Source organism: Citrus sinensis, chromosome 5 (genome assembly GCF_022201045.2).
Source record: "Citrus sinensis cultivar Valencia sweet orange chromosome 5, DVS_A1.0, whole genome shotgun sequence".
Lineage (NCBI taxonomy): Eukaryota > Viridiplantae > Streptophyta > Magnoliopsida > Sapindales > Rutaceae > Citrus > Citrus sinensis.
The window spans coordinates 6829249-6843488 of NC_068560.1; the positions used below are offsets into that span (position 1 = coordinate 6829249).

Here is a 14240-nt window from a genome sequence, read left to right on the forward strand (position 1 = left end):
GTTTATCACCATTTCCAATACTAGCTCATCATTACCTTGATATTCTGAATTAAAGCTCATGCTTCCAATAGCACTGGTTACATGATTTGTAGCACCACTGTCAAGGTACCAAGCTCTACTATTCTCACCGTCAACTGCAACCACATATGCTCTTTTTGGATCTCTTCTTCTATTTGGCTGTGGAACTGATATGAACCCTATTAAGAACTAACATGACCCTAACCAATTTAGTCTCTAAGATTGAAAGCAATTTTTTTTTTTTAGAAGAGATTGAAACCAAATATAAAATTGAATGGAATCGCGATTTGATCTCAATGAAAGTACGAACCTTGGTATGTGATGACGCCACAATCAGCTATGGATGATCTGATTGATAAGTTAAGAGTTTGAACACCACAGAAATCCGATAAGTTCAAAGGGTTAATTTAAGAACCAAAGAGAATTAGCTTTCTCACCAATTGCATCAAAATTTATGTCTTTCTTATTGGATACAAGTACATTAGATAGGGTTGGTTTATAAGAATTTTAAGAAATAAATCCTAAACCAAAATCAAATCAGAATCCTAATTTAAAGCAAATAAGGAAAGAAACTAAATCAAACCAGAATCCTTATTGGCTTAAATGCCTTGCATCAATTAAAAATGGAAACAAGGCAATTAAAAGAGAAATAATTGATTCGTTTTGCCACTTGCCTACTCAAGAAATGGGAAAGTATCCTAAAAGGAAAGTAGTATATTTTCCAAACGAGAAAGCATCTGATAAGGTAAATAATATATTTTCTAGCCATAATGTGCAAACCAACTTGCTGATTTCATAGAAATGATTATGTGAAAACTTAAAAAGCCTTAATCACGTATTTAGTGGTCTGAATATCATGTGCGATTTCTTCGACGGGCCTCCACGAATTTGATTGAGCTCAAGTTGCTTAAATCAACCCATTAAGCAATTTTTTGAATTTTTTTGCACGAGCTCTTATGATGGGTCCAACAGGAACTTGAATGGGATATGAATATACCTCATCCCATGTGCTTGTCATAGTTTTGTCCTCAATATCATATTTTTTCCTTCAAAGAAACAATTTTGCTTCATATGGAAAAGGAAATTTGTATGTAGCCTTACATTATTTATACATAAACTCATAATATTTGTGTAGTCCTTCATGAACATGTGAAATATACACTTATATAGTGAATCCTTCATGAACAAGATGTTAGTGAATAACATCATAATTTTGGAATAGTCCTTCAGGAACATATTTTGAAAGAAAATCTTCATTATGTATAGTGCGATCCTTAGAGATGCATTCTTAATTTTCTTTCATTATATATTATAATATTCATACTTCAGGATGAATATTTTGAATTTCAAGAATAGAAAATATATAATAGCAATTGAATATTATAATAAGAAAAATCAAACAATAACAAAATCAATCATTGGAACATTAAATAAATGTTGGAATCCAAATCTCATAAAATATATGTAATCATTAATAAAGGAAGTAAGGAACAACTTCATAGATCCATTATTCTTAAATTATAAAAATACATAAACAACATATGTATATGATTTTAGACAAATCAAGATAGTTTAATTCATAGCCTTGTGAGTAAGATCAAAGGAGGGATATTATCATATTACCTCTTAATGGCTAGAGACTCGTGTTGATAATGTGTTATATCATTTATCAATTGGGAGTGCAACAATATAGCAAGAGAAATAAAGAAGGCAAATAAGAGACACAATGTCTGGAGGGGAATTTTATTCAATCTCAAATATATACAAATAAGAAGCAAAGGCTTGCTTTTATAGTGATACAAGCATAAAGTAGTAAGTAATACCTCATAATTATAAGAGATGACAATCCTCAGATTAGGGAGATAATGAGAGTTATAAAAGATGGAAAGTTACTTGTGAGGAGATCGAAGGTTGCTTTGATGAACATCCACATATATTATAATAATTTCATAACATACATTTACTTTTAATTTATTTTTAAGGTTAATTGGTTAATAAGCTTTTTGTGTAGTAGATTAATTAATGTGCCCAAGAATATTGTTGGATGCTATTATTTTAAAAGCAAAGCAAAATAAGGCATAAGTGTCACATGTTCAATAGCAGGGATGTTTTGAGGAATTTCTTAAAATAAAAAGACTAAGTAGATCTTTAGCCGAAAATATAGGGATTAAGCAAGCATTCATCCTATAGAAAAGCAAAGTAAACTAATGTAACCATAATTGAATATAAAGTTAACTCTTCTATGGAATTATAGAGAACAAAAGAAGGAAAAATATTATTCAAATTCAAGATAAGAAGGTAGTTTATTAACTGTCTAAAGTTCAAAATTTTATTAATTTCAGACCTTTTTAAAAATTTGCTTATTTGTTTTTTGTAACTTATGTTTGATTTTTAGATATTTACATCTGAATAGAAAAAGTAAGATTTTTTTACTTTATCTAAATGGAAAAATGTCTGAATGATTAGTAAATATTATATTCCATAAATATCTCTATAAAATAACTTATTTCCTAATCTATAAAATAGAATCCCCTTTTTTTATTTTGATTTACAAGGACGTAAATGTCAAAGAACTAAGTTTAAGATGTTTTCTATTATAAAAACAAATAAGATGCCACTTACATTCAGATATTAAAAAATGAAAAACAAACATGTGATTCAAATTTTCGTATTCAGACCCATTTAAACTTGAAAAAAATTTAGACACATTCAAATTTCAGACAAAAAAGACAAATACTACTTAAATTGTTTTCGCTTTGCAACTGCCCACTGCTACACCAAATAAAAAAAGATTTTCAATTTGGAATTATGTTATCCAACGTATGAAGACAATTCTTCCTTTAAACGAATCTTTATGATTGTTTTCTGAACGAATATTGCTCTAAATTAAAATATTTTAGAACAAAAAATAGCTGATTGCCAAATGTACAATAGGTACAATTTTCTTTTTTCAGCTCTCTTTTGGAAGAGAACTATGGCGTCCTTTATAATTATTATTTCTTGAAAGAATACAAACTTAAATTACTGGCTTTTTATTTGTAAAATCATATAAAATAGACTCTTTTAAGGAAAATATCTCATACCGGAGATAATAATTACTGGACTAAGAATATAAACTTAAAACAGCACTACTATCAAACTATCTTTAAAAGAGTTCCTTGATCAAAAGAATTTATTTATCATTTTTCGCAGTTTAAAAAAATATAAAAAAAAATTACATAGAAATAATTTGAAGATTTCCTGAATAAGCATCAAATAAATGCTAATTTATTGCATGATACTTAGAAGAAACCATAAATAAAAATTAAGGATTTACAATTTTAAAGAGAAGCTGGGAGTTTAAATTTTCTTGCCATCTTGAGGGAGAATAATAAGACCAAAATAATATTGATGAAACAAAATAATCAGTCAAACATTTGATTGTCTTTATCTTAATCAGTGATTAAGAAAAATTGGTTGTTAATTAACATAAAAATTGATTGACTCAATATTTATGAATAGATCATTATTTCTAAATTATGTTAATTATATATATTTCAAATACTTATAAGAATTGAGTTTGCTTACGGTTTATTAAATATAGTCTCTTAAAAGTTTTCATGTGGCCCATACAAAGCTAACATTACTCTGTTATAGCATTTCGGGCATCCAACAAGATCCTCTTCTTCACTTATTGTTAGAACTAGAGCTAACAAATTAATTACTTAATCACGGCTAAGTTTGGAATTAAAAATCAAACTAAATTATCTAATTGGTTGAGTTCGGTTTCCGTTTGTATGGGCCACATGAAATTTTCTCTCTCATCTTCTCTCGTCTGCTAATCGCATCTTTCTCTCTTTCGACTCTCTAATTTCTCTCTTGGATTTGGTTACCAAGCACAACAACAACAACAACAACAACAACAACAATAATAATTATTATTATAATTATAATTATAATTATTATTATTATTATTATTATTATTATTATAATAATAATAATTATTATTATTATTATGATTATTATTTTCCCTATATTAAACAAGTAGGCATTTATGAATTTTGAGTGAAAAATTCACTCGGCTGTGGCAGATTTTGTGCCTTACAAGTAGTCGATTTCACGCATTCATCATCACCATTACTATGTTCATTATTATTTGCTATTGTTTTTTACTTTTTCTGCTGTTATTGATTAAATTGACATTAAATTTATGTCTTGTCCATTACAAGACTTAATAATATAATCCAGTTGTAACATGGACACTACAGATGATACAAGTGCGCAAGACCTAGTCAGAGAGCGTAGTACACTTTTTGTAAGTATAAATTAATTGATATCTTTCGAGTTGTTATGTTAGCAACCATTTTAACTTAAGGCTGTAGGGGCTACAAATCTTCATTCTAGATCTGTAACATATGACTATGAATTATATAGAAATGAGCTATTTTTCTTTATCTTTGGATATATTATATACTCTATTGTTTTCTCCGAAACTCTACGCTAAACAATTAATACTTTTCTTTGCAACTTCGACATTCAAAGACTTGGTTTATTCTGCAGGTAAATCGTGCTTAGGAAGAAGAGCGGCATGAAGATATTTGGGTTGTATTTTGGAGCTGCGAAATACCGACAATATCCGCCCGTGGGGAGGGCTCTTTGACATTTGGGTTGTATTTTGGACATTTGTTCTTCTCCATAGTACTGGCCGGATTCTTCAACAATATCCTAATACTTCTAAAGTCAAAGACATGCTTCTCTTTCGTTGTATATATTTGCATCTCTAGGTGAAATTTGTAATTGGCTGAGGACATTTTTATTTTTATAGAATGGAAGAACAGGGACTTTACGTGGAGAAAAAATTAATTGTAGTGGGTATTTTCCATAGATATAGCTATACATGTAGCATGGCGAGCTGATGACGGGAGTTCATTTGACGGAATTAGCCCTTCAATGGGTTGTCGTTATAAACCAGATGGCCAATATAATCATGCAGCCTATTTCAGCAATCTTGTTTATTATGATATTAATTTTGTGACTCAAGAAGCTGCAAGTAACAATAATACGTACATATGCAAGTAATTGTTTTGGTTGCAAAATGCAACACTCTCTGGACCATCTTCTGGTTATAATTTTGTTTTTAGAGGACCTGAAAGAAATTGTAGGTGAATTAGTAAATTTTTTTTTTATTATAGATATTGTATAATTGTTTTAAAATTTGGTGTTGCAATAAATATGATCTATGTTTTGGACTGGTAGGTGGTTTCTTAAAATTCTATCCCAAAATTTTATCTTAAATTATGTGGTCTTCATTAACTGATTGGTGTAATTAATTTACTAATAAAAAAGAATTCAAATTCTCTCCTAGGCATTTTTCTTTCCTAATCCTCCTAAGCTTTTAATGATCCATTGACATGTGTCATTTATACATGATTAAGACAAATCATTCAATGAATTTACTATAGTCTAAACATAAATAGAGCGTCAAACTCTATTTATTAACAACGAATTTAATTTATTTAATCATAAGATAACTTGTATTTATGTCTTATGTGAATCCATATAATGATCGTATAAAATACATATAATATGATTAAACGAACTTTATTCAAAAATTTTTTCGCAAATTAAAGATATCTGAAAATGTCTCAAGTATCATATTAATTAGAAAATAAATAAATCAATATGATTTAAAGGGCACATAATCCCAAGAATATATGCATCAAAGTAAGAAACATATTAACTAAGGAGTGATAATGCATTTATTAATATTCAATTTCCTATTTAACAACTAAGATTCTTTTATTTTTTTATTCTATCAATTTATTATTGCATAAAAAATTACGGGTGAGTATATTTGAACTCATTAAATCAGTCTTTATACCCTAAATCAATAAATAATTTTATTACAAAATTACTTAAAACCCCTTTTAATTTCTTGGATACCCAAAAAGTAAAATTACCATTCTAGATGGAGGATAAATATTCAAAACAGCCTTAACGCATCTTATTTGTTCATACAAACATAAGTTATTAAACAACCATGGATGCTAAACCAGAGTGTCAAACTTAGTTTCTAATTGTCAAATTCTTCCCATTAGACCTCTAGACCGTTTTACAGTCAGTGACGTAGACAGAAAATCAAATTAGTGGGGGTAGAATGACCGGCATAAAATATAAAGAAAGAAAAAATTTACCGTCTTATTTATCTATTTTTCTAATTTTTTTAGTATTTCTCCTTACATATATCTTAATAACATATTTAGTATGATGAAATAAAACAAGAGGATATGAGAGATAAGGAGAATGGGGGAAATAAATAAGGGAAAAATAGATGAATTCTCTATTAAACTAAATAATGAAATTGAGAATGACTCTATTTTGCTCTCATTTTATAATCTCCTGCTCTAGGAACCAGAACTTTAAGAAAAGGCAGTTAAATTGTAAAGATTGACAAGCAGAAATTTTTGTTCTCTTTTTTAAATAAAAATTTTCATTTTGATGGATTTTTAATATTAAATTAAACATTTGCTAAATCGGAACAAATATATTAGATCTTAAATCTTGTTTTTAATGGATTTAATTAGGTTTTGGGCTTTCAAATTATGAAACTGGACAAGATTTGTGTGTGATTTTAAAATAAAGTTGAACTTGAATTTGATGCATTTAATTAATCAAAAGAAGCAAATTTATAATTTCAACTTCTAAGTAAAACATACCTTTTGAATTTTAGCAGTGGCTACTACGGTAGAGTAGTTGCATCTAGGGTACTAATGATGACCAACAAAATATAACAATAATTACAAATTTAATATTTATTTTTATAATTATACGATTGCCGTCGATGCTCTGCCATGGAGCACAACCAACATAGCCGGACCGTTGGATTTTTCCGATAGGCCAAAGGCAACTGCTCCCACTGTTCTCTTAGCGGCTCTGCCACAAGTCGCATTCTGCCATTACGCACCATATTTATATATTTGCAATCTACGAGACTCCGCTTTAACCCTACCTAATTTGCGGACCCATTTTATCTTCCACGTGATTGGTATTATTACTCTGTTTGTCTTTTTATGTGTTATTATTTATTCCGTGGACCCATTCATGCACCCACGTTTCGGACATGCAATTTAACTGTAGCCGTAAATCTTACCTAATCGTATGTGCGATGAAAATCTGCCGTCGATCCGTTATATGTAAGTACCAACCGTGAATTATTATTTGATTTGCTACGTTACAAAATCTTATTGATTACGAAACACAAAACACCTGGGCCTAGGCAATACAGTATTTCTTTTTGGTGGCCCAGCGGGAAATTGTCATTCAATAATAGTTAAACAAGAACTTGCAAAAGCAACTTAATTACAAATAATCTTTCCTCTATTCTTAATCTCAGTTCAATTTTGGTCCCCAGAATGATGATGATAATTGATCTTGCAGATCAATCATTAAAGTGGATGAAACTACGGTGCAACGGTTGCACGGTGCAACTTGCACCATACCGTTTTGTCTTTTTCAATTAATTACATCCCAATACCTATATTTTATAAAAATATTGAATGAACACTAAATGTTACAAAATGTCATGTATTATTATTATTATTTTATAAAATAAAAATATTTTATTTTTATTATTATTAAAATTTATTATTTTAATTATTGTCATGTATTATTATTACTACCATAAATGTCATCATTATTAATATTATTATTATCATTAAAATTTATTATTTTATTATTTTATTGTTACAATTACTTTAATTAAGTCATTATTATTATTTATTAATTTTACTATTTTTATTACTATTATTAAAATATATTAACTTTATTATTTTAATTACTTTAATCATTATTAATTATTTTTATTATTATTATTATTATTATTTTATTAATAGTAATATTATTAAAATTATTAAATTTAATATTTTAATTATTGTCATGTATTATTATTACTACCATAAATGTCATCATTAATAATAATAATAATAATATTATTATTATTATCATTAAAATTTATTATTTTAATTATTATGTATTATTATTACTGGGGTCCTTCTATGATACCGTAATTTTTTTACAGCATCAATAGTGTAAGAAATATATGCCATTAGATCTAATTAACGGTACACATTATTTTTATTAATGAAAAATTTAATCATTTAAAAAATGCTATAATCAGTTAACAAACCGGTTGAAAAGGTTGTTTTAGATTAAAAAAAACAGATAAAAAGTTGATAAAATACAATCTCTTTATTTATCTCATAAAATTTAACCATCGGTTTTTTCTCTCATGTTCTTGAAGGAAATTGGATTCTTGAAGTGTGTCTCAAGTTCCTGAATGATTAACCATTGACATGTTCAAGAATTTTACCTCTAAGAAACTCGTGATTCATCTTCTTCATTGCGCTTTCTCTTTCGACTCGAATTCATCCCCTCAACAAAGGACGATCTGCAATTGAGTTTGCATTGTCATCTGAGTCATCTCAGCCTCTGATTCCGTTCTCCTTCTCTCCGCCTCGCCCTTCAATGCCTTCCTTGATTTGATCATCTCCAGCTCGACGAGTTCCTTCTCATACGATCTTGTGCACTTATTAATGTAGTTTTTTTCATACCATTTATAAATCTACTGGCAGTGGCAATACCTCCTGCTCCTGTCATAATCTGAGCAAGCCAATTTAGCTTTGCCTCTATGTTCTAAGATATAATCACCACAGCAGGCAATGAATCAAGCTGCACTACAGAGTTCACGGAGCACAAGAGAATTTCCCGTTCTCCAGCAGAGAATGCCACCGCCAAATTCGACTGCCAACGCAGCCAGACCCTGGTGGGCGGCGACCTGGAGAAATGTACCGGCCGGGCCAGAGAGATTGGATTATGTTTCTTCATGTACAACTTCAGCAGCTCCTCCTCAAAATGAATTTTCATGTGGTACTGTCGAAAAGATCTCAATTGACCAAGTAGCAGGGTCATGATCATGAACTCGATGATCAACTTGGATTACATGCATCTCGTTCTGATAACTTATATTAAATGCTATAAATTTAATATTAATTTAAAATTAAAAAACTAATATTTACCTACAACTTACAAGTTACTAGCTTTTATTTAATTATTTATTTATTTATTATATTAAATGAATGACTAAGATTAAATAACTCAAATCTAAGGGTCTATAATAACTGCACTATTAATGCTGTAAAAGCACATACAACATTATAGAAAAATCCTTATTACTGTCATTAATTATTATTATGAAATTAATTAATTTTATTATTTTAATTGTTACAATTAATTTAATTAAGTCATTATTATTTTTTTATTAATAATTAAGTCATTATTATTTTTTATTAAAATATATTAACTTTATTATTTCAATTATTATTAATTATTGTTATTATTATTTTATTAATAGTAATATTCTTAAAATTTTTAATTTTAATATTTTAATTATTGTCATGTATAATTATTACTACCATAAATGTCATCACTATTAATATTATTATTATCATTAAAATTTATTAATTTATTATTTTAATTATTATGTATTATTATTGCTGTCATTAATTATTATTATTATTATGAAATTAATTAATTTTATTATTTTAATGGTTACAATTACTTTAATTAAGTTATTATTATTATTTATTATTTTTATTACTATTATTAAAATATATTAACTTTATTATTTTAATTATTATTATTATTATTTTATTAATAGTAATATTATTAAAAATTATTAAATTTATTATTTTAATTATTATATTATTATTAATGTTGTCAGCATCATCATCATCAGCATTATTAAACTTTATAGATTTTTTTTATTTAAAGTAATACTATTGTCATTATTATTATTTTGCCTTAAGTAAATATTTAAAAACGTTTAATTTTTATGATTTTATAATAAATAGTAGAAACTTAAGTGTTAATAACCAATTGAACACATTTAAGCCGTTGAACACTTTAGCCATTAAATTTATTGGCTAAACTAGAAAAGGACAAAGTTTATCTACCGTGCAACTGTTGCACAGTAGACGGACCCTATTAAAGTTTGTTTGTTTGACTCTTAAAGTTTGCCTTATTAAACAACACAGTAGGCGGACCCTATTAAAGTTGAAATGCCGTTTCTAATTCTTATTCTTATAAAATGTGTATTTACCAATAAAGTCTCTTATATTAAATTTTCAACTAAGAATGAATCTTCCTCATTCAAGATGCAAATACAGCCAGCCGTTGGATTATGGAGCTTTCAAATTAAAGTTTTCATATTCCTTTGACAACTAATTGGAAATAAAAAATGAATAATAAACTATTTAACTTCATCCATTTATAATCTAAAGGATATTCATTGGGCAACCATAAGGTCAACAGCCTTATAATATAATTTAAATTTAAATATTTTTTATTGACAAAAATTAGCATATTATCATTATGAAATGCCCATTTCACCGAACTATCTTTGATTATAAATTTTTTTTAGCAATTCCGAGTGAAATGATATTTTGAATGAAGAAAAGACTCAATTAGACATTTTGACCGGGCTGCGGTTCTGGCCTCATTTTGTCTTGCTGTTATCCATCCTGAAGCTCAGCCATGATCCTGCCAAAATTTTGGAGCCATTCTAGCCACATTTGATCTTGCTATTATGTAGAGCTGGTAAAATTTGACACGATCCGATTATCCGGCACGAACACGACACTAATAAATGGGTATGGGTCGTCGAATTTAACACGATTATTAAATGGGTTGGGTCCGGGTCAACACAATTTTTTTCCGTGTCGGGTTAGGGTTAAAATTCTTGACCTATTTACCCGATCAATGACCCGATTATATTTTCTATTTTAAAATAATTTACAGATTCTTGTCATCAAACTCAAATATTAGAGATGATTTTTTTTTCTTTAAAAGAATGAATATAGACACAATATTTTATTTATAAAATTTTAAATACATTTAGAGCTTTAATTGTGTAAATGTATAAAATATTGATAAACATGTATATTTTATAATATTGATATATAATATTATTTACATATATATAATTAAAACCTCAATAGTGTGTGTAATATTTTAGTAGATATGTATATTTTATAATATTGATAAATTATATATGTATGTATGGATGTATGTATGTTACATATGTATGATAAAATGTAAATATTTGATGTAATTTTTGTTTAATATATAAATATTAAGCGGGTTATTGGGTAACTCGATTATTTTTTCGTGTTGGGTTTGGGTTTCAATATTTTGACACGATTATTAAATGGGTCAAATTTAGATCGACCTAAATTTAACACGACACGAAACTGACACGACACGAACACGATACGATGACTCATTTTGCCAGCTCTACTTATGCACCACATTTACTTTTGCGATCTTCGAGACTGCGACTGGGCCATACTACTTTGTTTGTCTTCTTATGTGCAATTATTTTCTCTGCGGACCCATTCATGCACCCACGTTTCGAATATGCAATTTAACCGTAGCCTTTAATCATACGTAACTGTATGTACGATAAAAATTCCGCCGTCGATCCGTTGTATGCAAGCACCAACCAGGCATTAGTTTTCTAATAAGACGTTAGTGACTTTATTTCTTTGGAGCTGGCTAAGTTACGGATTCTGTAACTTACAGATCCAGCTTTAGCCAACTCCAACATACACCCATTTGCTGGCTTTTCTCTCCCCTCAAGACATGTGTGCTCCTCTCATTGGGGGTGTATGTTACAGATTCTGCAACGTAGCAACCTCCTATTTCTTTCATGAGTACTGATATTTGTCTCGGGTCAAATCCCGAAATTAAACAAAACGGCATCGTTTTGTATTGTTTTTTTTTTTTTTACTTCTTCAAAACGTTGCCGTTTCATTTACCATTTGCAAGTGACTCCATTCATTCTTAGACTTAGTTGAAACAGAGTTGCACCGTAAATCTCTTCCTCTTCGTTTCTCCGTGGCTTTCTTCGTGGCAGATATTTTTCGTGGCTCTCTCTCTCTCTAGCTGTCTCTAGTAACAATTTCATTGTCTCCTTTGAATAAGCAGATCCATTGTCATCTAATTTCACGTTTCATTTATTTTTTCAGCTCCCTTTCTTCGTAAATTTTGATCTTGGCGTTCATCATAGATTTGCATTTTTGTGAATTTACGTTTGTGTTTCGGAATCTTTGAGCTCACTTCTTGCTTAGTGCCGATTCCTTTGATCTAATTTGTTGCTCGAATTGCGAGCCTTCATTTTGAGGTAATTATCTTTCAACTTCAAGTATGTCCTTCTCTCCTTGTAACGATTACTGGCGAAACCTGAGGAAGATTACGGTATTCGAGCTCTCAAGTAGAAATCGCGCGCAATCATTCAGATTAATAAGAGTAGAAGAGGCATTAAATCTTGTTGAATTCATTTCTTCCTCTGAGGGATGTGACTAGTGCTATTATTTCTAGGGCAGCATTTGGTAACAAGTGCAAAGATCAAGATGATTTTAGTTCCACTTGTTGAGGAAATATTGCCGCTTGCTGCAGGATTTGTCATTACTGATTTGTACCCTTCTCTTAAATTTCTTCGTTCTGTAACTGGGGTGAAGTCTAAAGTGCAGAAAATTCATAAGAAGATGGACAAGATTCTTGAATATATTATTGCTGAACATAAGATGAAAGATAAATTTCTATTAATTACAAAAATGTTGAGACTGGCGACAAAGATTTGTTTCAGATTTAAAATATTTCCGTACATTTTTCATTGGAACAAAATGTGTTTCTTCTGCAATTTGCTTTGCATTTGTTTGGCTGCTGAGAAACCTTCAAGGAAAATGTAGGCGCAAAGAAATCTGATAAATGGGTGCGTTCTTTGTAATAGAAAGCTAACAGCTTAAGACGAAGAGGATGAAGAGAAAAGCAGCTGTTAAGTCAAATGAAGAGGAAGAGAGACGCAGATATTGTATCTTCATTTGGCAAATGATAAGTGAAACGGCAACGTTTTGGAGAAGCAAAAAAGAAAAGGAAAAAAAACAAAACAAAACGACGCCGTTTGTTTAGTTTTGGAGTTTGACCCGAGATATTGATCCATGTGTTTATCATTCCTAGCTAATTCGATTATTGAAAATAACAATGATCCATCAATGATTTTATTGTACAAATTCTTCGACCGGCTAAGATAGGTTTTTTTTTTTATTATTTTGACGAGGAGGTCTCAATAAAGTTGAAATAAATAATTTTTCTTCGTTGTCTTACACTTACATAAACAAAGGAAAAAAATTATAAAATTATAAAAAAATTAAGAACCATTGTCAATCATGTAAATTCAAACATTTAAACAATCAAAATTTAATCACCTTGAGTTGAAGATTTCTTTTTCTTTTGTGTTAGAAAATAAACTTTTGATGGAATAGTTTTTTTTTAAAATGACATTGGGAGTTAGAAATTTTCATTTCCAAGACTATCTTTCATTGGCTATGTCCAAGACGAAAAAGACTAAAAGGAACTTTTGTAATTTACAAAATTATTGTAGCAATGAGATGCGAAAGAAAAGACTGCACTTGATAATTGCGGTTAGTTTTCCCCTGTAATCAATTATTGGCATCGGATGGGAACCACGTAATTCGTGTAATTGATATAAAGCAATCTTTGATGAATCTTGACCCACTTAACAAGGATCAATACATTCAGAAATGAATTCCACTCACCAATTGAGATACTAGTATTAATATTATAGGGATTTATACTGCTCTAAAGACAATGTTACAGAGAAGCTGCTATAACTCTCGTGACTCTGAATCTAAGTGTTCAATACGAGTCTAAAGACCTAATTGCTCTGATTCAAGAAATCAGTCCAGTCCTGTATTACTAAACTTATTAGCACATGGGTGGCACCTGTAATGCTGCATCAATTAATGAAATTGATTTACCATAATTTCCAGCCCCTAGACTTTGCATCAATAATTCACAGGTTGCAAAATATTCAATTTGCAGCTCACAAGCATGTTTAGAAAAATTAAACCTATACAATAGCATATAAAGTGTCTGATTGCAACTTGTTGTGCATATGCAAAAATAAGCTGCATCATGTTGTGCAAATGCAAATAAAAATAAGTTACAAGATAATGAACATTAAAAATCTTGCTCAAAGTCAAAATGAGATTATTTCAATTTCTTTTGAAGATATTGGATTATGTAAATAATCAGTTAATTAAAAGATCGTTATTAGTTTCTCAACGGATCACAAAGATTGGCTTCTTAATTTTATTTGCACGTAT

General features: G+C 29.2%; 1 long non-coding RNA gene across 1 annotated transcript in view; it reads left to right on the forward strand.

Annotated features, from left to right (window-relative positions):
- The window catches only part of LOC112497530 (uncharacterized), a 44230-nt gene extending 39215 nt beyond the window's left edge, over positions 1-5015 (forward strand). Inside the window, exons 2-3 of the long non-coding RNA XR_008054823.1 lie at positions 4227-4312; positions 4558-5015. This is a non-coding gene — a long non-coding RNA (uncharacterized LOC112497530). The remainder of the gene's footprint in view (positions 1-4226; positions 4313-4557) is intronic.
- Positions 5016-14240: the final 9225 nt, after the last annotated feature.